General features: G+C 39.1%; 1 protein-coding gene across 5 annotated transcripts in view; it reads right to left on the bottom strand.

The window, feature by feature from the left end:
• Nucleotides 1-27,551, bottom strand: part of SULF1 (sulfatase 1) — a 122,665-nt gene extending 95,114 nt beyond the window's left edge. For 3 of the 5 annotated variants that reach the window (XM_015619818.3, XM_015619821.3, XM_015619822.3), the window contains exons 1-4: nt 27,194-27,547; nt 25,901-25,993; nt 4,829-4,894; nt 2,836-2,932 (exon numbers count right to left, since the gene is read on the bottom strand). The gene's annotated coding sequence lies outside the window, so the exon portion shown is untranslated. Of the gene's footprint in view, nt 1-2,835; nt 2,933-4,828; nt 4,895-25,900; nt 25,994-27,193 lie in introns of all 5 variants that reach the window. The other 2 variants (XM_019005696.2, XM_015619824.3) reach the window with 2 other exon arrangements.
• Between the last annotated feature and the right edge of the window lie 276 nt (nt 27,552-27,827).

Here is a 27,827-nt window from a genome sequence, read left to right as displayed (position 1 = left end):
TTGTTGGCAAAATTGGAATATGCTGCTCAGAGAACTAAAGCCACTGATGGTAGAGATCACACAGGGGGTATGCAGAAGCAACTAGCTTCTTGTCATGCTGGTTGGTAGGTAATCTTTCTGTGGGTGCATGTCTGAACTTGTATAGGCATGCACCTCTGTGTTAGACGACTTTTCCTAAAGAACCTCAGTAGGAGAGAAAGAAAAAGCCTCTAGAGGAGGAGATGAGGACACTTGACAAGATTCTGGCTAGAGAAAAGCTGATTACAGATTCAGCACAACTTGGCTGCATCCTGTGTAGAGAAATAACAACAGTGAGGTACCACAGCACAGAAAAAGGAACCCTACAAAGAGATATAGCTCTGCTGAACACCTGCAAGCTGGACTCTCAGCAACACCTTGCTGATGGGCCCTCCTCAGTGTGCACACAGTAAAATGAAGGGTGATGCACTTGCACTGAACTGCAAGAAAATGTTACATACTCTAATGCTCTATGTGTGTGTTCCTCAGCTTTCTAGCCTCTCCTAGCAAACTACTGACACAGTTGGGATTTTTCTGAATTATTCTGTGAGATCCATCTGACCATCTACCCAGCTTTCTCTTGGAGATCCTGCTGGTCAGCCCTATATTCTTGACCTCATGCAGACTCATTCTCTTAAGTCCTGTAACATGTGAGCCATTCTAGCTCTCATTGCAAGATCATGCTTATTTCAGATGGACTGAAATAGGTTTTTCAAGCTCTTTCACTACCCAGAAATAAACTGGGAACCCTATATATATATTTGGAACTGGGACTGGGATAAATGTGTGGGCAGTAATGGAACTACATTTCTAAAAAATCTGATCCCCAGGGTTCAGTTGAATTCAGCTTAACTGAATTTGGCTTCTGGAATGTCAATGGATAATGTGCCAGGAAAACCTTTGCACTGAGAGTGTCATTAATATATTATATACATGAGAGACATGATTTTTAAGCTTCAGGTCAAAAAGTTGCCTTTGCGTTTTTCTTGGAACTTTCCAACTATTTTATCCATGGTGCAAGCGATAACACTTTATTTCATAATAAATATTCTAAAGACATTCCTAATACTGACAAATATGAATTACATTTATGTACATTCGCAGTTATATGTTCATTGTAGGAGACACTCTGACCCTAAATCTGTAGAAAAAAGGTATGTTTATAAATTTTTCTTGTAAAATCTCTCTAGAATAGCAGATGATGTAGTCAATGAAGAGTGAACTGCTGAAGTTTCACATTAGATAAACAATGTTTGAGCTTTAAAAAAAATAAAAATTAACCTTTGGATCTACAAAAATTGCTGGAATTCTTCCAATATAACATCCTTCTTAAGATTATTTGAGCTTCTTGCCTTTGGTAGACTAAGAACATGACCAAAATGATCGCTTGTCATTTCTTTGAGTAGGACTGAAAGGTATGGCAAATAATAATCTGATCTAGTCTCTTAATCAAAATCAAGAACACCCATCTATATTATAATATTTCATAACTTCCACGTCTGTGGAAATCTGTGGCATGGATTTTCTTGGCCTTAGTCTGGTTAACCTCTTCAAGAGCAGCCTAGGAAAATGATAGATAAAACCTATAGATAATCGTGGTAGACATTTAGATAAAGCAGGGAGAGAAAATTAGGATGGAAATTAAATTAATGACTGGATCACTGGTGTAGGACAGCCTGGATATTCTGATATGCTGCATGTAAGAAAATAATATCTGCTTTATATGGGACCATTATGCAGCCACACATCTGGAGGGAAAATAAAGCAGATTGAATAATCTTATGTTAATTCTAGTAATTATGAAACATTATCTGAAGATCTTGAAATTTAGATATTTTGTAATTAAAATAAACTATGAGCGAACATGTCAGAGAGTAACTGGTTCCAAGAAATTTCCTTACAAAGACTTGCATGTAAAATAAATTTGATGTATACCAGCTGTCTTTCACTGCTAGCAGCGTCTTAAGTCCAAATTTACCTCTGCCACACATGTACCTGTGATTAAATCACATGCATTTGCAAATTGTTTAACCAGAAATACTTTATGTAAATGAGGTGACAGAAAATAATATAGCTGAGGGAAAAAGATAAATCTCAGAGCATTTCAAACTTCCTGCTCTGTATTCTGTCATGTGGCTTTATATTTTTATTTGTTAAGCTGAGATGTATGATTTGATACTCAGCCTATTGCCATAATTCCATCACGAGGTCACCACACAACTTGCTCTGAGTTCCACCAAAAAGTCAGCCAGACCTTGAAAGTACATAACTACCACAAATACTTTGGAATTGCTTTGGCAGAGTCACACAAGACAGCTTGCATAACCCTTTCTCTTTACCATGACCAGCTGTGTAGAGTGAGATTAGGTTCAAGTTTTCATACTCATCATGTTCACATAAACAAGGTAAAATTCCAAACCATTATTTTTGCTTAATGTATATTTTTCCCTGCAGGAAAACTTCACTTTTATCTTGACATAACTGAAGCCTATTCCTTTTTGTAAACTCAAGACAGGCATACATTTTTTCACAGGATATTATTCAATAACCACAAAACATAGAATTCCTGGATGTCTTAAAAAATAGAAAGTTAATAGTAGCAAACCTCAGATTACTACCTGTGTAATCATTTACTGGGTTACTAAAATGTGAAGGGTCCTTGGGTTAGTCTTGAGCCTTTAAAGTCTGGCAGAATAGAACCTCCAGAAGATTTACTACAGCTTAATTATTGACCTGACATAATACTTAAACTATGTAGCACAAACTGATGGCTTATTTGGTTTAAGTAATTACTGAATACACATATTATTTTTGTACCTTTGAAAATTTCCTGGAGTTAATGTGCCTTGGTTAATTTTCATAGCATTGGATAGAAGTCTGTATGTCTTGCTCAGTGAATTATTATGGGCAAAACCTGCAAAAAGGGGAGAACACATTAATACTTACAACTACTAGGAATCACAGTATTGTAACACAAGTTCTGCTCATACTGCGTTTAGAATTTGTTTGCAAAATTCAACTTGTTAATTAATATTTACTTTGCTGAATCACTCTGCAGAACCAAGTTTACCTACATATAATTACCTTGCTTGCAAGTTAGCATGTTGCTTTAGTTAAAATAATTGAAACTTAGACCCTTAATACACCCAGATTCTAATGAACAGCACAAATACCTAGATGTCCTTCACTAAGTTCTATTGTCAGGATATTTTCTGAGAATATTTGTATTATTTTAATTGAAATTACTGCTTTGGATATACTTGTCTTAGCTTTCATAACTGTTCATTTTTCCTTCACCAAAATAAGATAATATTAAAATCATATATAAATTAGCACAAACTATTCCATTTTGTCTTTAGGCATCTGAAAGGTAACTACCAGTATCTGCTTTATTTATCTGAATTCCTTGGTCGTCTTCTTCCTTTGATAAAAACTAACTGGTTAATATCTACTTTCTCCACTTCTGAACTGAGCTGCTATTAAGATTCCAGATCTCAGAGGCGACTTCAGTCAGGAGAAGGTTTCTCTGACAGAAAAAAAGAGCTTTGCTTCATTTATTTTCATGAACACAGATAATGTTTTGTTGACATGAGCCATAGTTTCAGCCTCAGCTAGGCAAAAGCTTCTGACAGAGGCGACACCACCTTCCCCCACCGTCCTGGCAGCAAGTCTCCCCTGTGTGTGTCAGCACAAATGCTCCTGGGGCTGAGGGGAGCCAGGTGAAGGAGCTAATCTGGACAAGTACTGACCAGGCCAGCCAAAACCATTAGAGAAATCCAGCAAGCAGCATTATTTTTCAGGTGGGTCAGCTCTTTCTCTTGGCTCCCTGTGTTGTCACACCGGTTCCAGTGCTCTCACAAGAAAGGAGGAGAACCAGGGCTCACCACACCAGAAGTTGGCATGTGCAGCTTGAAGCCCTCACGTGGGCACTGAAACCACCAGACAGCGCTTTCCTGCCTAAAGGTCAGCCCATCAGTCACAAGGGCATCTCTCTAGACTTTCTCTTCCTCTGTTGTGAAGTCTCTTTGTCTGCCAGTCTGTCTGCTCCCCTCCTCTAGGATCTCTCTCCATCTGGTGCACCACCCTTCTGGGAAGAACAGCCAGCCCCTGGCTGCCCAGTGCTTGTGCACTCTTGAACAGTTCAGAGGGCTGACTTTGGTTTTGGAACACTCATTCTTTACTGTTTCTTACAGCTGTTTGTAAGGGCAGTGGCAGAGAAGTCTATCTCTTTTGAGGCTGGTGAGTGCAGTTAGATTCCTCTTTTGAGAACTTCTGAAAGGTCAAACTGAACCTTATTAGGAAAGCTCTGGTGACTTGCACAGACACCAGCAATGCGAACAATGAACACAGATGGGGAGCATTATTTCAGTCACAGCTGGGTACCTGGGACAAAAAAAAAAAAAAATCCCAGGAAAACTGGGGCATTTGTGGCTCCCAGGGAATAGGAGTGAGAGGAAAAAAAGAAAGAATGAACTCTCCCTTCAATAAACCCAAACTGAAGATAGCATAAATCAAAACTGAGGAACCTGAAATACATACAAGCCTAATATGCTGCTACAAAATGAAATGTAACCTTTTCTTCTCTAATGCAGAACAGGTTAATACAGTGGTATAAACAGTGGACTCATTGTCTCAGTTAATTGGAAAGGATTGTGAATTTTAAATCATCAGTTTTTAGACAGCCAAGATGTGAAGGTCTGAATAAGTTTAAATCAATAGCTGCCAGTATTTGGGAACTTAACAAATTACCTCATAGTTATTAGTATGCCATAAATAAGTACCTGCAGTATTATGGTCCTCGAAATCTTACCTTTTTCTTTTGCAAGAAAGAAGTATTATCATTATTTTCCCACTCTCAGTTCAGTCCCTTTTTTTTCTGTAATAAATAAACCAATAGAAAATTATAACAATTTCCAAGCAATAAACTTAATAACATTTTGAAAGAAAAAAACCCAAACAAATCACTTTACCTATACATTACTTCTAGGAGTAAATCCCAGCACAGTAAGAAAAACATTGCATACAAGAATGTTTTCTTGAGCTGTCCCATAAACTTCACTGGGACCATTGTCTCAAATTTCAGCAGGGAGTAGTTACAGAGAAGTACATTGGTACTGCAATTTTCTCCATTTATAAACAATTCTTTTTCTTATTTGATTATTTTCCTGGGAAGATCATATGGGCAGTATATAGTATCTACGGAGGGCAATAGCTCTCTAAAGCTGCTTCTGCAGGTGCAAAGCAGAAATCCAGCCAGACTTATTTAGATTCCAGCCAGTAAGTTCAGTTAAGCCTGCTTCCTAATAAATCAAAATACAAACCAATGTGCTGTTAGGTTTTCACTTTGGTAGTGGCTTTGAAAACCAGTAGCTCTTCTGCAATTTCACCTTGAAAATTTAAGCTCAGAATCTCTACTTAACACTCTTAATGTTTAAAAAATACACAGGCAGGAAGTAACTAGAAAAGTGGAAATTAATGTTATTATTGTATTACATAATATGTGGCTTTGGATCGCTTTATTTGAAAGATTAGTTTGTCCAGCTTTTAATAATGTATTATTTTTGTTGTTTGGTTTCCAGTTTTTTAGCAGGGCAGTAATTGCTAGGGTAATCAGACTGAAGGGGTTCTTTGACATTGTCAGTAGCTGCCAATGAACCTTTTTGCTCACCATTAATGTCATATAAATGAGCAACTACTGAAGACTTGTCTTGCTCTCTGGATACCCTCAGCACTCTTGGGCATGTGTATTGCTTGGGTTGAGAGGTTAGGCATCCAAAAAAGTCATGTTCACAGTCAGTGACCCTCAGCACATCTTGGCTGTCCCACTGGCCACACAAGCTCTCCTCTGACCACATCAGAGGAGCCAGCAACGCTCTGCCAAACTTCTGAGTGCCATAACTCTTAGGTGGCCAGAGCCAGGGATGGGTGAGTGCACCAGGACCCTTCCCACAGGAGCTGGTTGAATGAACAGTAATGTTAGAGCAACTTTTTTCTCCCACAGCAAGATCTGTGATATAATGAAAGGCCAAGAAGTCAAAAAAGACATGTTTTTTCCACTTACTGTATAAGCTAGACCAAGCTTTATGATGTAAGAATATATCAACCATCTGCTGTGGTACAAGAGGATGTGAGGGAAGGATAGGTGTGCAAATACTACAAGATGATTAACCATATTATCCCTTCCATTTTAAAACATTAGTGAGGCCTTACTCTGTTTTCTTACTTTTATTTGTTGTAGCTGGAGGGGTGGGCTGTGATGCATAAGGCCAGATTTTTAGCCTTGATAATGTGAGTGCAATTCACAGAAATGGTGACTGCATAGAAGTACCAAAGGATTTTGGCCCTTAAATTGCTATTAAAATGAGTATTTTTTGCCTATTATTGTTGTTGTTATGGGAAACAAATTGGGCAAAGAACTTTTTGGAAGGAAAGGGCTTTCTAATGGCCAAGAATGTAATAGCAAAGAAAATAAAACAAATTATTAAGATGAAATCAAGCTAATGAAGAAAACAATGGTTAGAGCAGAAAATTAAACAGAGAGATGCTTAAAAAACCATGTCCACAGTCAGTAAGCTGACTGCATATAGACAAGAAAATATCTTTTTCTTGTTTGTAAAAATATCTCCCTCTTTCACTGAGAGAAACAGATGATTATATATATATATATAAATATAATATATATATAATTATTATATAATTATATCATATATATTATATATATTATATAATAATATATTATATATTATATGTATAATACATATATTATATAATTATATATATAAATATATATATAATTATTATTTTTTCTCACTAGTCACAGAAGATATTAATTTCAAGGACATGATAAGACAAAATCAAGAACCACTTAATTGCACTGTCTGGGGTGAAACACGGACTTTAAGAATCTCTTTGTTTATACATACAAAAGAGTAGGAATATCAGATGATGAAACAGAGTGATGAAGAAATAAGCCCTTGAATGACATATAGAAGAGTCAAACAGCACTGGAATCAACAGGAATCTTTCTCTTTTCCTGAGTAAGCACTGAACAAGTCCATACAGAGCAGAAAAAATACATACAGAGATAGTAACTACCATTGTCAAAGTTTCCAGATGCCTGTTTTCCACATTCATAAACATGTGAAAACACAATGCTTTCCTGTAGGTATACAAAAGAGTTCATTATGACTTAACTTTTGAGAGGAAGTTATACCATAATTTCATTCTATGGAAAAAAGGATTAATTTTTAGCTTTAAATATGGCTGTGTTTAAAGAAATTGCATTAGAATTTAAATTTTTTCTTTTATTCCTCAGGTTTCTGAGCATCATTTAGCACCAAAATTCTTAACTCAAATTCTTAATACAGCCAGGAACTTTGTCACAACACATTTCCAAACTGCGGTACAGATGGAAACTTAACAGCATCCCATGATGAGAAGGGCTTACAGCAGGCTGTAATACATAAAATTATTATTTATTGTTTCTGCCTTTGAACAGCAGGAGTTTAGATACTGCCAGATGGCATATTGTTTGGGAATTTGGGGAAATGTAAATGCATCTGTGACACTGAGAGAAATCCTCCCTGTATAACACAGATAGCCCATAAAACATAGGAGAGGTTACTGGGTGCAGGACTTTTTCCACACCTGGGACATGTTGGTGATAGAAAGTTTTCCAGATCATTCCAGAAATGGTAATATATGGTTGTAGCCATCTCCTGGGGCTGCAATAATCTTACTTAATTTCACAAAAGAAACACTGTCACAAAGCCTCCAAGGAAGATCTGAGGGACTTCAGGGAGTGTTGTGTGTGATTCCTTCATCTCAGACCTAAGTTTATACACTCAGTTTCATGCCAGAAGGGAGGTCTCTCAGAAGAAAGGAAAATACCAGAGCTACATCTTCCTACAGACTCAGCCTGAGACACATTCATTACCTCCTCAGACCTATGATGTACAAACAATGTCCTTATACAGCAGCTTCCCATTTCACTCAGAAACAGCTCTATTCCAGCGGACAACTTGGTGATTTCTGTGTGCATTTCCATATGTATAAATATTCTATACATAAGTTAGAAGACCAAGATGTTGCAGATGTAACTCACTGAAAACAGAGTGACCTGGAAGATATTTTGGTGGTGGACTTCACAATTGCCAATAAATGGACAGCAGAATCCAAATCCAGTTACCCAATACTTTTTTATTTTTTGCTGGACCATCTACAAGAATGATGGTAGAGCCGCCTGAGGAACCATAATTTATGCAAGCATTGAATTTCTTCTGGCTTTGTCTTTCTCATTGACTTCAGTAGGCAGTAGGAGGTATTTCTGGATAAGGATATAACTTAATATTTCTCAGAACTGCACTCCATTATTGACATATAAGGGACCTTCAGTGTACACAGAGCTCCCCCACTGCCTGGCACTGCTATCAGGCCATCTAGCTCATAATAGATGGAGAAGATAGAGTAGTAAAAAGGCACCAAACATCAGCAGCTTATGACCTTTACTGACTTCAGCACTCATTTAGCAGTACTGCCATCACAATGGAAATAACTATTGCTTAAAAAAAAAAAAAGTATTGGCCTATGAAGATCAATACAACATCTATTTTGCTATGCAAAACAGTACAGTTATAACTGATCTCATATGCTTTTAGGTATTCATAACTCAGTAGGATTATCTCAGTAGGCTAATTTGTAAGCAGTTTGGATCACTTACTGCTGAAGATGACTTGCTACCAATATACTGGATATACAAGGAGCAATTCAGCATCTGTCATTAAATGACCCCTGATGCCCATTTCTAGGTGAGAAGATACAGAAGGAAACTACTTGCTGTCACCTTTTTGATGAGTAAATACTGCTTTTAGCCATCATGAGCAATCCACTTAAAAAAATTAAGCTGCATCAATATTTTTTCTCCTAAAACAACCTACGTCAATAATTTGATTATTCCTCAATGAAATTGAGGAATTATTTTAGTGGATACAATTAAAAATTAAGGTAGCAGTTGAATGTTTGAAAAACATGGTAGCCTGATGCAGGAATCTATTTTGCTACACCGTGAAAAAATTCTGGCTACAGGATTCAAGTCTGCTTCCCAGTCCTTTGCTAGCCAGCTGGTGACAAAACTAGACACAACTCTCAGCTTCAAAAGAACAAAGGGGGAAATTCTGCTTTCTAACATAAATGTGGAAAGCAAAATCAAAAATTTGAACACTAAGACTATTAAAGTAAAAATACAATAAAGTCAACATAGTAGGCAATACAAATATAATAAGCACTCTAAAACAATAGAAAAATATTAAGTTGGATATAACTTTATTACTTTATATATAATTTGTGATTTTTCTTCCTTGATATAACCAGTGGGGTTAAAGTGTTGATGGATAAGGAAAGAGCAACCAATGAAATCTACCTGAATCTGTTCAAAACATGTCTCCTTCTCTACAAACTGGAAATGTGTGGATTTGATAGACTGAAAACTTTTTGGATAAAGAATTGGTTGAGTGGTAACACTCAAAGGGCTGGGGTCAGTGGCTCACTGTCCAAGTGAAGAACAGTGAAAAGAGCCCCTCAGGGGTCAGTATTGAGACTGGTAGAGTTTAACATCTTTGCTGGTGACAAGGACAGTGAGACCGAGTGCACCCTCAGCAAGTTTGTGTTAGACACCAAGCTGTGTGGTGCAGTTGACATCCTGGAGGTGGGGATGCCACCCAGTGGGACTGTGACAGCCTTGAGAGTCATGCAAAACTCATGAAGGTCAACAAGGCCAAGTATGGAGGGCTGAATCTCGATTGAGGCAATCTGGGCACAAACACAAGCAGGGCAAAGAATGAACTGAGTGCAGCCCTGGGTAGAAGGAATTGGGAATGTTGGTTGACAAGAAGCTCAATATGATCCAGAAATACGTGTCTGAAGCCCAGAAAGCCATTTCCGTCCTGGGCTGCATCAAAAGAAATATGTCCAGCAGGTCAGGGGTGGTTATTCTTCCCCTCTATTTCCCCTCCACTCTGCTCTCATGAGACCCCACCTGGAGCGTTCCATCGAGCTCTGGGACCCCCAGCACAAGAAGGATATTGAACTGTTGGAACACACCCAGAGAAGGGCCACCAAGATTAGAGGTCTGGAGTACCTCTCCTCTGAAGACAGGCTGTGAAAGCTGGGGTTTTTCAGCCTGCAGAAGAGAAGGTTCTGAAAGGACCTTAGAGAAGCCACTCAGTACCTAAAAAGGGCCTACAAAAAGCTGGCAAGGGACATTTTACAAGGGCATGAAGGGGCAGAACAAAAAGTAATGGCTTAAAGCTGAAGGAAGATAGGTTTAGATTAGACATTAGAAAGAAATTCTATACTGTGAGGGTGGTGAAGCCCTGGCACAAATTGCCCAGAGAAACTGTGGGTGCCCCATTCCTGAAAGTGTTCAATGCCAGGTTGGTTGGGCCTTGGGCAACCTGGTCTAGTGGAAGGTGCTTCTGCCCATGGCAGAGAGGTTGGAACTAGATGATCTATAAGGTCCCTTATAACCCAAGCCACTCCATGATTCTATGTGTCTATAATTGGTTTTATTTGGCAAGTGTACTAATACTGAAGAGAACTAAAGGCTTTGGGGATATTCCTGTTATCGTCATTCCAAAAACATCAATCACTGAGGAAAGGAGCAAAAAATACATGGCATCTTAGAAACACCAGAAGGGCAACAAATTCTCCTTGACATAGACTTCTATATAACCATTATAATTTTTCAGGGTGTAAAGCATTCCCATGTTTCTAGTATACAACTGTGAAAGCAGAAGACAATTAATTTTCATTTGAGGGGATATCTATCTTAGTTTAGGTATTTGGAAGACCTGGCAGCCACAAAATAGACTTAAAATGTTAACTGATACTCAAAATACATGAGGGGGGAGGAGAAACAGGAAATTTCTTAGTTGTGACTTGATGAGGGTTAATGAGCCCTCAATTATGTCTGTCCTTTCTTGGTTGATAAAATATGAACATATTCCTCTGCCTTACTGTTCTGGCAGATTTTTTAGCAGCAAAATACAGCTTTTTGCTTAGTAAGAAACTCAACCTACTGACAAGGGTTTTTTAGACAGAAAAATAACTCAGGGGTCTTATATAGATTTTCCTATATTTCAATACTTAAAGTAACAAAGTCAGTGGGACTTGAAACCTGACCACTCCTTATCGCCTTCTGAACATAAAGAACAATGTCACTGCAAACAATGAATCAAAAAGCAAGATGACCTTCATTAAAAAATTTAATGATAAATTGAGGAAAATGACACATGAAGGCAAGGAAGGAGGGAAAGAAGACTACTTGCTGGAAATTTGCCTCTCTTATTTGGAGAATGCAGAAGTTTACTAGGAAAAGACAGAAAAGAAAATAAATGTAAGTAATAAATCTTTTGTGCTAGCTCGTTAATGTCTGTGCTTTTTAAAAATTTTATTAGCTTTTTTTTTTTAAGAAATGTGGAACCATTCCATGGACACAACTGAGCTCTGCCTTCTGTTAAGGGTTGCAGCACCATTGAAGTTTGAAATAATTTAAGCGGTTCTGTTGTGCTTTCAAATCCCCCCACCTTCTTTTTTTCGTTCAGTGGATTGAAATGTGACCAAATATCAGCATGACTGTGAATAGAAAAGATAATTCTCACACGACATTCTTCTCAGTGCTTTGGGGAAAATGCACACATACAAACACATTTGCTGATGTCTGATTCAAGATGTGAAAAAAAAAAAAAGATAAATCTATGATTTTTTTTCTGAAATTGGAAACACACTTTAAAACTCTCCTATGATTTGTTTTGTTTAGGCTAATTATGACTTCTGCTTTATGTTGCCACGATAGACACTAAACATTTGCAATGTATTTACTGAGATTAAAAGAATTATGGGATAAATTTGTATCTATTATGCCATTACCCTTAAGCAACACTGCTTTAGTAATCAGTGGGAATATATTTTTATAAGTCAAAAAGGTGACTTACCAGTGTAACCAGACATTTTGCATTCTCAATACATTACATAATGAAGAGTGCTAGCAAACTTTGCACTTCAGGGAAAAAAATACTCTTCTGTTGAAATATTATGTTGCTATATTGACAGAGCTGGATTGAAGAAGGAGGCAAAAAACTCATGGATTGGCTGGGAAGTATAGATTCCACTCTCTCATTTCTGTACAATTTTTTTATTTTTATGTCATTACAATGAACTTAAAAATGGGAAATTCTTGACGTAAAGTATGTTCAAAAGAGTGAAATCTACACAAAATATTCTAATGTTAGCGATACGGGGATTTACTTCTGTTGTTGTGCCTCTCACACACATGCACACAGAAAAAACATTCACTTTCCTTATTAAAACATGATGGTGGAACCAGTTTTTCCTAAAAACAATTTTTCCACATCCTACTCACAAAATCTAAATTAGATTAGAGTCAAGCTTCAGCTACATTGTCTCGTCTTCCAAGGAGCAGGCTTTTTTTAACATCAATGTATCTTTTGAGTTTTTCCAGCCATATGAAGGACTGTGAAAAGTCTTAGCTATAAAAGCTATTTTAGATCTTAAAAATTCATGTCTATGTTCTTTCATGCAGCTTTTCTATTGTATATTGTTAATTTTTCCTTAAGTCCACAGCCAGAAAATTGGTATCAGCATTTTTCCCTTAATATCATGGTATACAGGATAACACATTATCAATTCATCGGTGAAACTCAAGGCCCTGATGTATAATTTTGGAAATCTATATGCTATTAAATGAATAAATTAGTTCTTCCAACTCTTCCATTTTCTGTATTCCTATCTCTGGACAAGTTTACTAACTCTCTAACAGAGTCAGCAGAAAAGGAGGTCTATCCCAATGGGAGAGCTCCCCAGTGCTTCTTGCTCACAGCTTGGCATATAAACTACCATTTTAAAATGCTTTAATGTGCATCAAGATGCAGAGTAGCTGAGGAGATGCCATGGAGCACATTCATCTTTCTTTGCAATGGGACTTCTAATTTCCAGGAGATTAACAGAGCAAGAGCTGGGAGGATACATTCTAAAATTTCCCTGAGGCATCAGAGATCAAGAATCAGTGCAGAATAAAGATCTGTGTTGAGGCTCCAAGGTACAAGTGAGAAGTCTAAGACAGTATTTCAGACAGCATTTCATTTTGCTGAGCAACGAGTAGTCCTAGAAAGCTGGTGAGAAGGACACTTTAGCCTTGTTGGAACTTGTATGTCTAAATTATCCTGCTCAGGAATAGACAACTTACTCTCTTCAGGAGAAGCTCAACCTTTGTATGGTCAAAGCTCCTGTGGTGCAAAGAACACTGCTGAAGAAACTAGAAACATCCTTCAGATGAGAGTGGTTACATGCATCTCTTCTACAGGAGTATCTTTACCATGTGCCTGAGGGGCTCCTGTGTCACATTTATTGAGCAATGGTGAGCCAGTTTCAATACATCTGTACAAGCGAGTTTACACTGGTGCAAGAAGTCAGTAAATGCCACTGTAGACAAGCAGTGAGTTTCAGAGACAGTTACAGATTTGTGGTGATGACTGCTATTACATTATGGTTACCTATGACCAGTTACAAAGAGTTGGAAAGTGGAAAAGCGTGGATGAAAACTGAGTAAGACCATGCTTACTAGAAACTCATTTCAGCAAAGAAGTCAAAAAGAGCAGGACAGTAGCCAGGTTTTAAGAAGTAAATGTTGCTCAAGTTTAGGTTATTTTGAGTCTTTTTAATGCTGAATCTTATAAACAAGTCTCATAAATAAGTATTCCCCCTTACCAAAACCCTATACAGAACCATGGAATTCCCTTTCCTCACACTGTGAAACTCTGACAAAGACGGCTCTCGTGTGAACTGAGCTTCAGGAAACATGTATTCCATTGTAGATATTCGAGAACTGGATGAATGGTGAAGGTGGTCACATCACTTGCAGAATGGATGGGTCAACAGTTGATCTTCTCTTACAAGTTCTTAACAAAAAAGTGGTTCATATATTTCATCTTCTATCTATACCACGATATAATTTGAAATTGTGTTTCCTAGAATACTACCAGAGGTTAGTACTGCTCCTAATTAAATGTCTGGCATTGAATGAGTTGAATGCTCAGTGCTATTCACAAAGTATCTAAGCTTGGAGCAGGAGGCTTTTTAAGGGGGCATATCTGAGAAAACTCAGGTAGAAATCAGGCTAAAATTACACCAAATATTCTCTAAACTAGGGTGGTTTGGACTTTGTATGTTTTAAGTTGATAAATTTCAGCTCTGTTGGTTAACTCTTTATCTGGCTACAAACAAAATTTTAAAATAAATTCATAAGGACAGTACATGCATCAATAGGATATGCATATTGAACTAAAGTTAGATTGTTATAAGTGTCAAGCACCACTATGGAGAATTGACAATAAATTATGGGAAGAAGTTCCAGCCACATGAAGACGAGGGAAGGCAGCATTGCGGTAAAGCAGCGAGACATTCAAGGAAAATTATACCACAAGTATCAATGATAATAATGGTTCCAGAATATGGGGTGCCATTGCTTAAAATGGACCTATTTTAGGACTCAAAAAGTTTGTTTAAGGTCTCCCAAAACTTCTGTAGAAGGCAATAAAAAATCCATACTGAAAATACAGCCCAAACTCAAAGTAAAAATCTTGCAAAGTTTTAGTTTATATGTTTCAAGAAGTAGTCCTCAACTCTGCTCAGTTGGACTGCACAGCAAACCACTGAATTTGAGATACTCTTTGAAGGAGATCTTAAAGATGTGTAAAGTGAGAGACCTGACAAAAACCAGGAAGAGGACCTTCTCATGTGAATTTATTTTAGAGAAATATTTCTCCTGCAGTTCACTGTGAATGGAAGATCTATTTAAAGGTGAGCTAAGAACAACTGCATATATCACAAACAAACTATAAGCTGGAATGAATTGCTCTAGTATACTACTTTTTATAAATATCCAATTTACTCAAAGACACTGAGAAGTCAGGATGAAAATCAAGAATAAAATTTAATTTCAAGTAAGATAATGAAAACAACAAGTTGAGGACAAGTGCTTCAAGCAAGATAAGCAACAGTCATCAAGTTAGAGAATGACACTGAATTTGAGGTAGCAATGAATCTCCTCAAGACAGGGCTGATAGAATGACCTAGGTAGGCTGGAACAATGTGCATCAGGATCCTAATGGAATTCAGCAAGGACAGACATGAAGCCCCTTTGCTCAGAGCTCATTAAATGGCACCTATGCTGAATTTTTGAGCCTACAGTACAAAACCAGCTGTGATGAACTGGAGCAAGACATGTTGAGGGTTATCAAGATGTTTTAGGGATGGAGGATTTGCCCTGCAGTGAGAACCTGGGGTTGTTCCTCCTGGAGATTAGTTGGACATGGGAGGGGCATCAGAGCAGCTGCCCAGTTCCTGCAATTAGGTCATAGAGAGAGCCAGGCTCTGTCAGGAGTCAGCAGTGCATGGCAGAAATACAAGAGATAATGGGCATAAGCTGAAACAAAAGAAAGTCAAACTGGATATAAATCAAAGCACAACTCTTCCCTGAGACACTGTGCTCTGAGGATTTTCAAGATCAAACCGGATAGAGTCCTGAGCAAGTGTATCTGATCTTATAGCCTGGTTTTAGCACCACCTGAGACCTCCCAAGGTCCTTTCCAATCAGAATCTCCCAGTTTTCATTCTGCAAGCATATGAAATGTTTAATAGATATATGAAGGGCCTGGTTGAGAATATCTTCACAGGAAAGGTTGACTTTCCTTGTTCCTGACAGAGGGATAAAGAATTGACCTGACCATCCCCATTCAGAATATTTATGGATAGTGCTAATCATACAACTGTGCTTTGTGAGGGCAACACTTACATTGAGAACTAAGCCAAAATGAAATTTGAATGTGAAGATTGGCTAATGCTTTCCCTGCATTACACAGTCAGGTTTTGCACTGTCTCTGCACATTATTGTACGTCTCATAACAAAGCTCCATGGAACAGAATTTGATGTGGTATAACAAATGGAGACATCCCAAACTTCAAAATTCTACAGAGGTTGCTACTGAGACTGATGGTAGGAGAGGGCTTCAAACCTATCTCTTCTCTCAGGAGTGTGGTACCTGAAGAACATGACTGCCTTTCCATTAAAAGCAGTGGTGTCCTGAGGACACGGTTTCTGCTCTCAGAAAATTTTTTACAGGATGATTGAAAAAGTCTCTTGAAGTGAGCACACCAAGGACTGAGATCCCCTAACTAGCCAAGAGCATTCTGTCTCACTCTGTGTGTGGCAGTAGGCACAAAAGATGCCCAGACAGAAATGGAAACATAGCAATATTTCTAGATTTTTGCAGAAGCAATGCACTCAATAAATTGCAAATGCAGCAATTCTATTCATTTGTTCTTAATGACAATAAAGAAGATGCTTGGAAGGAACCCATTAACCAAACAGATTTTTTCCCAAGATTTGTTAATCTCTAGCAAGAGAACTGACAAAATCATCACTAGCAAAATAGAGCTGGAGACATGAAAGAGGAAGGCTTGACACTTCATCGTCAATGCCACAAGCTATTAATTTCTCTCTGAAAATCCAGTTTAACAATTTTGATTCAGGAAAGAAGAATGGCCATAACAGGGAAAGCAAACATGAGCTGTGGAAAGTCTTTCTGGTTAAGCTGGAAAGGCTGCAGCCAAGATATTTCCCACTTAACCTTCATCAAGTAAAAGGTCAAAAAAGGCCAATGTGTTAAAGCAGGGCACAGGATGGAACAGAACAAAACTTCCTATGAAAAAGATTAAGTTCACATCCTTTTGGCCTTCATTAGAACTATTCCACATCATTCCATACTTTCATTTAAAGGAGTTTCCTGACAGGATTGTACACAAGATCTTAAAGTATCTTTTTAAAGGTAAAAGTGTAGATGGAAACTGTACACAAAACAGGGAAAAGTACGAAGGATGCATAAGAAAGAGAAAAGAGAAATAATCTCTTTAGCCTCAGCAAATTATATAATCAGTGGTATGCAAGGTCATCATCCACCCTGTGTACTTCTATGTATGTGTACTCTAAGATGAACAGTTACCAAGGCACATGTGGCTTTACCAAAGTGGAAAATTTTTGTTTTATATGAAGCTTCTAAGGAAGAAATAACTTTATCAAGCACTACAAAAGAGAACAGCTTGGAAAACAAAATAGCTCTGCTTTAACACTCTCACCTCCCCTGTCCATTGTAGCAACTATAGTTATTGGACAGCAGAATATATGGTTAGTGCCACACTCAGGATTTCACCTGGAAGAACAGATAAGTTTTCCTTAGAGCAGACTGATATATGAATGGATCAACAGATATGTGCAACAAACACACAGAAATGCTACTGAGAGAGAAAAAGTATATATTTTCTTTCCAACCTCCAATCACCAAATCTGGTCTGCCTTCCTTTGGGATATTTGTTAGTCATGATTCAGACTCCTACTCTGTCTATTTTAGAAGTTCCCTAGTCTCTCTTGCCCTGTAGTGTCAGCATGGCACTTTTTTGCCCACCTCAATTTTCATCCTTCATTGTTCACTATCATTGCTCCTATTAACTGCATATGTTGGCAGTTCATGAAGTGGGGAAAAAAGCTTCTTCAAACAATGAAAGTGGCCCACACAAAGCTTTGAAGATAAGGACTGAGACTTCTCATTTCATACCAGATGTGACTCAGCAAGGTGTCTGGAAGAGACGGGTGAGGCATTTTAGATCTGCTCTGCCTCCCTGTGTTAGGCTCTCATCCAAAATAACTGCAACACTTTTTTTAGAGATGAGTTTTTTGACAGCTGGGTATGACTTCAAAAACCCAGACTCATAAATACATGCATTACTGAGATCAATTCTGAACTGAAAAGCCCAGCATATTCTTCTACTTTAAGCAGGGAAACATAGCAACTCTGGCAGCCACTGGTGGCTGGAGACTAAAACAAACCAGTTCAAATAACTACCACATTCAACACAGCCTCTCCTCCACTGTCATGGTAGCACATGGAAGTGTCACAGTTCAGGCTTCAGTACTGAACTGTGATACTGCAGCAAATGCAGAATAGTTGAATTACTGTTGTTATCTGAATGGTCTGTGACTGAAGGGCAAATATTCTTGTGGGAAATGAAAATTTGCTCTGCACTGTGTGTTGCCCTGGGGCTCCCAAGGTGTGTGCATGAGTAATCTCCAGTAGAGGAGTGAAGCAGGTCACAGCAGCAGCATCACTCATCTGAACTCGAGCTGCTGATGCCCATATTGATGACCTCATTAAACTATACACAGTATGTAGGAAACAGCTTTATTCAAAGCAGCCTTGAACCAGTACCCAAAAGCAGTGTGATAGGCATATGAATATGATTGCAGAATTCCCTCAACACAGATTCAAGCTCCTCAGCAAATGATTCTCTCCAATAACCCTCTGGATTTCTTAACAACTAATGATTCTTATACCGCATGTAAAAGGAGGAATACAAAGTACACATGATATTTTCACACTGCAAATTCTCTGCAGCTACCAGAAAGAGCAGTGACTTATCCAGCCCTACAAACAAGGCAGACAGGGTCCTCAAAACACAATATCAAGATACAGTTGCACAATGTCACTTGTCCAAGACAGCACATACATCAGTTCTACTTAGCCACGTAGCCATGTTTTATCTGGCTTTTGCAGACCACTTTGCATGTTGGCAACTATTATCCTCTCTAAAGATTTCACAGGATTTGATAGATGTGCTCTTTGTGCTATAGATATCCATGGTACCCAAGACCAAAACAAATAGCTGTAACACAGACCTTTTTCTTGAGACATGGTTATATTACATCTCTAACCCTTCACAAATTGACAATGTGAAAAACTGTGCAAAATTGGTGGGGAGGGAATGTTCGCAGAGCAACTTATTGAAAAACAAAACTAGACATGAGCTGCAAAGGATGGAACAAAATCTGAAAACTGGTGTACTTCTTTCAATATGTCTCTGTAGCTATACATCTTCCTATGTTGAACTGCTATTTTTTTGAGGACTCTGGTGACCCCTGATTATACATACCTCAAAGTCTCTTCATTTTGCCCTTCCTCACTTCAGAGGATCTCTGCTTTAAAGGAATTCTCCATACCAAGCAGAAAGAAAACAAAACCCAAATTCAGTGGCCTTTTTCACTTAGGAATTGAGTTGCAGAGCAGTAGAGCACAGGAAGCCTTCCTCTGTAAGCCTTATATATTGGCAATGGACTGAAGTTGACAGTGGTATAAAAAATACCAACCTCCTACAATACAGAGACAAAAGAAACTACTGGAATTCCTGAAAGATATTTGTGTTCACGCCACTTGTGTTCACTGCAGAACATTTTTATTGGTTTAATTGTGGTAGTTGTCTCCCTACATCCTACCACCTCCTGGTGGCCAAGCAGATAGTGTTACAGCCTCAGTTCATAAATTTGCCCTAGATGTATTATAGGTAACAACAAGGTAAATTGACATGTGTTTTACTAAAGACACATTCAAGATTTCAGATGTTATAGCTAAAATAAAATAGCAAGGAATAGCAAAGGAATAGCAAAGAAAAGGAACCTTTGCTCAATATTCCTACAAAGTTTGGATTAATGCAGAATTCTTTATTGTCACAAAGTTACCAAAATCCAAATACCAAAAATCTAGATATTATTCTAAAATCTATGATTCTTAGCAATTTTGCAGGTCTTGGAGAATAAAATAAAGTGATAGTTAAAAGGCACCCTGTGTTGGATATTCACAAGATGCTCACTTTATTACTGCACTACTGCTCTCTAATTTGTGACTGGCATGCCCCTAAGCAGTCAAGTCATGGAGATAATCTTCAAAAAATTTAGCATAGGTAGATCCAGAAACGTGGGTTCTGAATTTTTTACATTTCTCTCTTTCTTCCATTCTTTGTCCAACATCATAATCCTCTAAGATCATCCATTATTCCTCATTGTGATTTGACTGCTTGTAGGCACCACCTCCACCATCTCTGATTCCCCTAAGTTTTATCTACCCCACAGGCCTTTGAAAAATTATTTAAATAACAGCACTGGGTGATTTTAAAAACATTTTTCTGTAACCTATATAATTTACATTCACTTATTTTTTTTATTTTTATTTTTTTGCCAGCATAACCCAGCAAAAAAACAGGTGACACTTTGGAGGAGTGCAGTGTTCTATTTCTATAGTCAGTAGCAAAATTACATTTAATCTAAGTATCCTAGTCTCTTCAAGTGAATCATATCTCCAGGGTTCAAATGAAAGGCCTGCTTCATGCATTCTTCTGTGGAAAGTATAGGAGGCACCTAAAAGAGCTGTGTAGGAATTACATCACAGCTGTTCAAATACAGTGTTTATCCATGGCGTTGCTCATCTAACCAAGAAACTCAGGATGATATCAAGTTCTTCCAGGTTAAGCTCCTTAATCTTTGCAAAGCAAGTGAGCTTCATCCCTACATATGGAAGGAGGCAGGTGCCTTTGAAGCCTTACAAAAGGAAATCCTTTTTTCCTAACTGCAGTGCCTGGAGTTCTTCAGGGAGACTCTTCATTGATCAGAGAGAGAATATGCCTTTAGGTAGCTGCTGTATAAGTATTTAGGACCCAAGGGACACCTTGGCTATGCAGGCTGGATCTCACCCTCAGAATCTCATTCACCTTTTTAAAGCAGCCAGCTGAGCAGGCATTTCTGTTTCTTTCCTCTTTTCTCTCCACACTGCTTATTAGCTTCTCTCCAAAGCCTAGTTGTTGGGTTAGAGAGTCAGAAATGGTAAGAGAGGACTTTCCAAATTCTGAGCAACGCTGCAGCTATTCTCTAAATAAAAAGGGATAGGCTTTCATCAAAAGTGCACATTTAGCCTTCTGCTCATGGTGACACTGGCACAGTCACCCACATCTATTATCACACTTCTGTAGACACACACAGCGCCCCAGTGTGTGGGTTGAGAAGGTGTCACCAGGTAGCTGAGTATCTTACAGCTCACAGTCCCCTAAGGGGATGGACTTCTTTTTCCCTTCCTCACCCCAAGGCACCAGCTCCAACCACTTTCATTGTTCCATGTGGACCCTCTGTCCACTTGCTGAGATGAACCAACTCAGTAGGCAGGCAGCCAACAGAGCTTCCCAGTGCTCTGATGAGTTCATTCAGCACTCCAGGAGGTGAGCCAAGAGCCAAACCTGGCACACGGAGAGGAGATGGGAACATACTGCTGGAGGCAGAGGATGGGAGGATCAAGGATGGGTTTCTCCAGGGCAGCAAGCTATTCTGCTGTCTGAGAGGAGTCAAGAAACCTCACCCTCTGTTACAATAAAACCTCTTTAACAAAATGGGAGTTATCAGACAACCGATCAGAAATTTCAGGGGGAACTGATTACACTAAACCTCAGGAAAAAAAGTTGGGTTGTTTTAATTGCTAGGCACGACATGCACAAACCCACCTTGTTCACACAGCCTGCATGCATTTACATAGGGAGATTTGGGATTTCTGGGTTTCCTTCGTGTTTCTGGAGCTGCATGCAAACCAGCTGTCTCAGCAAGCAGGAGGATTAGGTTTAAAAAACCAGAAACCAGAGATCTGAACTTCTCACGTTATATCTTGACTCTTACACTTGAAGCTTTACAAAGAAGGCTAAATATCTTCAGACTACTGATAAAAGTCAGGAGAGTTGGCAGTTTTTCAGACATTTACAGGCTTGGCAACATATTTTTCTGTTTTTAAGTGAAAACAGACAAAACAGTGCACATGGTAGAATAACGAACATCTTGGCACATTGCAATTACAATACTGGAACAGACCACTATTCGGTTTTAATAGATGCTTTTGAGAAAAACAATCCCCTGTGTTCAGCTCCCTGTTACATTTATTCTCCAGAACTCTAGTGCCAAAAGCTTCCCCATCTTCTCTGTGGGCCTTCCAAACAGTGTTCACCTCCTGTGAAGCACCACAAAAATACAGCTGCTGTCAAGCAGCTCCTCTCCATGCTAAGATGGGCTAGAGTCACATCATAGAGAAATGGCAGCATGCAGTGCCATAATTACATTCAAACCAGGAGCAGATTTTTTTTAGAATGTAACATCACTGACTTTCTAGTCTTTTATTTCCATATAGAAACTCCATGAAGGATTCTATGAATAGTCCAGCACTGACCTACAGCCTGGATTTCTATAGCACAGTTCCACATCTAGAAGTCTTCCTGTATATATCCCAGCAATTCTACAGAATCTGCAGATTTAAATACTATAATGCAAGCTTATATATAATTGTATGTTAATTTTTGCTGCAAAAGAAATAAAAAAAAAGGGAAATCATGATACAATCTTGAGTGTAAAAGTCAACTATTACAAAAAACGTTTCAGTATTACCAAACTGCTGGTGGTGGTTACAACTGGGAAAGTTCAGAGCTCCAGGATTATTAGAGCACAGACAGTAAAAAAGGCTTACCAACCTTTCAGCAGATTCTGAAAGTGGGAACTAAGGTTCTGGGAAAATCACTGACACTAAATTTGCTGCATGCATAAACCATAAGATGAAACAAGTATTCATTTTCTCAGAAAATAAAATTCTTAAGACATCTAAAATTAAAATGGACTTACTCTCACCAGTTAACAACTTTTGAGTATGAACAAGCAATGCTAAACAAAGATCTTGCAGGGGGTCTCAAAAGCAGTCTACTGACATAACTGAAACTACTGTTAAAATAATTCAGCTAAAAAGAGTCTGGTTTGGCCATTAATTTATTAATTACTGTGCTGCATTCTGAGGTGACACTGCTCAGAGCCTTGAGCCTTTCCACCTTACAGCATCCTCTCCAAGCACATGACAGCGTTGAACTTGCCCTTCTTGGTAAGAATAACAATGGAGGTGCTGCATTCTGATCGTATGGAAATGATGAATTAGTGTTGGAGCAAGAAAAGTGGAAGACAAAAAAAATCTGAGGGGGGAAGGAGAGAGTATTATGCTGCTGATCCAGCTGGAAAGGCAGAGACTTAAGGCTTGCTAAAGGGAGAAACAGGATGACTTGCTGCCACTACTCAGGCACAGCACAGGGGGCTGTACCCCTTCCCACTCTCTTGGACTGCTGCTTTCTACACATATAACTGCTGAGGGACAAGGTCTACAGGTAACTGTAGTGAGCCACCACTCAATGGATTATTCACTATGTACATACAGACCCTCTACTTCATCTGCAGCCCACTTAATGCAGCTCTGCCTGTGGTGGAGGAGTTGGGAAATTGTAGTATGAGGAATACCACTGTGTTTTACGGGTGTCACAAAGCTCTCTTGTGAGATGTGCAATTCAGCGCCTTCTGGTTTAATATCCTCAAAATCTCCAAAGATGGCAGTTAAAATTTAAACAGGCATTCTGAAAAGACACTCTTGATCCCATTATCAGTGTCGTGGATGGGATTACAATGGGGGTGGTAATGGTGGAAATGTTTTAGGAGAGATCTAGTATCAACAGCAGGAGTGGCCACTAATTGGATTCTTTCTGTGTCACCGCAGAGTTGTCACGGGACCCTCGTTCTCTGTTGAACACTGCAACTCTCAAGGCGCTCAGAAAGGAGCTTTCTCAATTGTTATCACATCAGTCTGCCTTCCCACTCAAGCACAAATCCCTCAAAGCTCTTTCTAAAGCTAAGGAAATCATGGAACCCATGACTCCCATGACATCTGCAGTAAGTGTCCTGCCTCCTCAGTGTGAGAATGGGCCCTGAAATTATACAAGGCTTAAAATCTTGATCTTGCATGAACATTTAGTCATATATATATATATATATATATATATATATATATATATAAAATATCAAGTGCAGGATGTAAGTTAAACAAAGCTAAATAAAAATCCTACAAACTGTCAAAATAGTCTGCAATAAAGTGTTTCTAGCCAGAACAGAATTTGCAAATATTTCAAAATATTTTTTTTTTCTATAGTTGTCTAAAGTCAACTGAGTGTGGGTTTTGTAACGGCTTGCACATTTAGGAACACTGTCTCCAGCATCACAACATTTTAAATTAACTGTTTTTATCAGTTCCTGACTGGAAAAAGAGCAGTTACAATAATTTTCACACTGTTACTTGCAATCTCTAGGATACTTCTGGATTTCTATATGCATTTTTTTTTTCTAACGACCTCTAATTTAGCCTACTTTTTGAAGGTGCATTTACATGTCATTTGGAAATTCACCAAGTTTTTTTTTTTAATGTAAATTACACCAATCATAATTAATTTTTTTCCTCTGAAACAGACAAAAATCAATGAAAGGCCAAGAAGACATGCCAAGAAGCAGAAACTGAAGTTGCATATTGTGATGTAACAAGCTCACCCACCTCGATTATAAAGTGTTAAGAAGAGGAAGCCCCTGACAAGCAATAAACTGACACATAATTAAGACAATTCAGGGCAGAACACATTCTGGCTAGAAAACATTTTCTTGTGCTCTACCTAACTGCTCAGAGCAGTGAGAAAAAAAAAAGAAACAGGGTGACACTTTGAAAACTCTATGAAGACAGTAAATATCCCACCTAATCTTCACTAGCTGGGGGAAAAAGAAACACACCAGCTTTTGTGCAGTGCAGGTTGCCTCACATCACAAACAGAGTTGATAGTACAGACATGCCTGGTATGTTCAGCATTCCATATCAAGCGAAGATGAATTAGCCGCAACAAAAATGTGTTACAGCTTTCATGCAGCAGTTTATGGATTTTTTTGTACCTCTGGAATTTTTTACCTTGAGCATATCACGGAACTTGTACTGTCTCAGATCTTTTCCTAAGATTATTTTTATCTCACTGTGAGGAACATCTTTGCAAGCTCTGAACACTTTTACAGCTGCTAGGATGCTAATGGGAACTTCATGTGTGTACCCAGCACAAGTGCTCTCAGGGAAAAAAAAAAAAGCCAATGTCAAAGGGAGGTATGTAGAAGTCACCATAAATATGTCTTTGAATGTTTACCATCTGGAACAGTAGATTACATTTTGACAAGAAGCTGGACTGCCCCGTGGGCATTGTCTTTTAAACAGCCCCATCATTATGAAGGAAGGAAAAACATGATTTGCTGTTCCTAGTTTCTCAGCACAATTTTCTGGCAGTGCTAGAGAAACTAGTTAGGGTTTTTTCCCCCTAGTAAAACAATAACAAGTTGGGCATGTGTATTTAGCTATGCACTTTCTTAAAAAAATATGGTTTCCTATAGATCTTCAGATCTGTGATCCAATGATACCACAAAGAGGGAGGGATAGGTTTGTTAGGCACTGACAGCAGCAGGCTCTGCAGCTTGCAGTGCTGCATCTTCACTTTGCTGGAAGTCTGAAGCTCTGTGTGCTGAAGCTGGCGTATTGAGCTTCTCACAGGACACACTGGGAGAAAGAGGAGAAATCCAATATACAAGAATTTAACATGGAGCTATAATGAGGTTTTTCTTTGGTTTTGTTTTTCATTTTAAGCTTGTAAAAGTTTCCATCACTTTTTACAATGAGAAAGTGCAGACAGAGAAAAAACCAAAATGGTCAAATTTATTCACATAAATCTTGGTCTAGTTGTGCAGTGATTTTTGGGATTTAACTAATTCTCTGTTTCAAATTGCTGTGGATGGCTTCTGAGGACACATTCATACTAAAGAGTGTGCTTGAAAATACAAGCTGAGAACAACCTGTAAAGAGGCCAAATAATCTGTTCAAAGAAAAAAGTTAACAAAAAAGTTGGTTTGAGGCAACAATATATGTGCAACATGAAACATGGGTTTATGGGCATCGTTACACAGTTGAATACCAAAATCACAAAGCACCAGCTATAAATCCCCTTGCTCAGCCTACTAAACAGATCTTATTTCAGAACACATTATATCCAGTATTATATATATAGAATATCTCACCTGTAACTGGTGAGGACAGTGTTAGATTTCTTTCACAAGTAGGAGGCCAATAATTCATAAGCACCAGAGGTATGTGACAGTTACTGTGAAGATCTGTTATGGTGCAAAAGAAGCAAATAATTTTGTTACTCTGCACAGGAAAACAGCATATATATACAGCAATTTTTTAACTAAACCAAATATAAGCAAAAATAATCCATCCTCTAATTTCTCCATCTAGATCATTTAGAATAAAACAATGAAAACATTTTTTCTGATAAGCTAACATACTGTAATTAGTGATAACATTTCTGATTTAGTTAATTTGCTGGGCTTCCCACGCTCCAGACATCAATGAACTTAATAGCGGAATTAAATGAAAATGATAGCAGAGTACTTCCATAACTAATTTCTAATTATATTTCTGCCCCTCTTCCTTCCTAAACATAAATTTCTGCCTACTTCTAATTAACACTTCAGATCGCTAGTTTAGTATCTATAAATATAGCAAGTCTTTAATGATCCATTATAGTGATGCTACTTAGTTTTCAATGACTTGTAAAACTTTCACAAACAGATCTGCAAATGAATTACATCCATCTGCTCTGCTGCAGCTGCAAGAGCAGCATTGCACTGTACCCTGCCTTTCCCTGCTTCCCTGATTTTCTCTTAACTTTATGCCCATGTGTAAGCCAAACCATCTCGATGCCGATTACCAGGAGCCCGGGCAGGTCTCTATAAAGGAATCCTCAAACTTTACAGACATCTCAAACGCGCTTTCAAAGCAGTCTGCTTTGCCTCCCAGCTGAGCCCCAGACGAGCTGCACGCTGCTGAAGCATCCTGCTCTAAACCCAGGAGGTACTCTGCCGCGGGTCCTTCTCGCAGCCGAGCTGGCAGTTTCCAGGGCTGAGCGCGGAGGCTCGGCAGGCACAGCACTCCGGGTGCCCGGCCGCCGCCTCCCCGCGCCGCTGCGGGCACGCACGTGTGCGCCCAGCGGAGCGCCGCGCCCGCGGGGGGAGCGCGCCAGGCGCCCGCGGCCATGGGATGCACCGCTCCAGGGGACATTTTCCAATCTACACCTCCGAAAGCGTGACCTCAGCCGCGTTAAGAGTGTTAGCGCTATGAAGACGGCCAAGCATCAGGCTGTGCTCGCTGTTATCTGTCAGCCGTACAATAGCAGCATTGATAAGGCAGCAGCAACTGGCTTTGACAAGTGTGCTGTGCTAGCATTCCTCTGAAAACCGTGAAGAAAAAAAGGAGAGAGAGGGAGAGAGAGAGCGAGAGAGAGCGGCATGAGGTGCCTTTTACTTTACCTGAACAAAGTGTGGGGTTTTATTTTTCCTTCTGAGCTGCTGGAAACGATTCTTCCCGTTTCTCCCCCAGAGCTAGGTACTTCTTCTTTTGCTTGCAGCTCACACTTGGGGAAGACCACACAGCTCCAGCAAGGCTGCCTCTCTCCCCTAATCCCCACTCGAGTGTGATGACACACACTAACCCCAACCATCTGTTGAAACACGTCCTCAAGCACTCAGCACAGTGGTGTGTCAAGACGGGCTGCCCAATCCAATCGCTGGGGTTGGGTGGCTCTTAAGGAGCTGGAGGCAGAGACAAGGGCAGAAACTATAAGGCTGAGAACTCTTTAGCAAAGTAACCTGAGATTTTGAGAAAGGGCTGCTATTGAAGAAAAGAGCAGAAGGGGGAGGTACTCGCGGGAAGGTAGAGGGAGTGGATTAGTCTGGTGGCCAGTTGTGTAACTTCTCACAACTCCTTGTATTCCCAAGGGACCACTGGGACCCCTTCGCAGTGGGATGCACAGAAGCACAAGAGCAATACTAAAATGTTTTTATGGCGGGTCTATTGAGGGCAATCTCCTCCGAGAGACGCTTTTCTAAAAGAGATAAAAGATGCAGGTCGAAATCCCGATAAAGTGCTACTGCGGGAGTCGTT

The sequence above is a fragment of the Parus major genome, chromosome 2 (genome assembly GCF_001522545.3).
Source record: "Parus major isolate Abel chromosome 2, Parus_major1.1, whole genome shotgun sequence".
Lineage (NCBI taxonomy): Eukaryota > Metazoa > Chordata > Aves > Passeriformes > Paridae > Parus > Parus major.
This window is presented reverse-complemented; position numbering and strand designations above follow the sequence as displayed.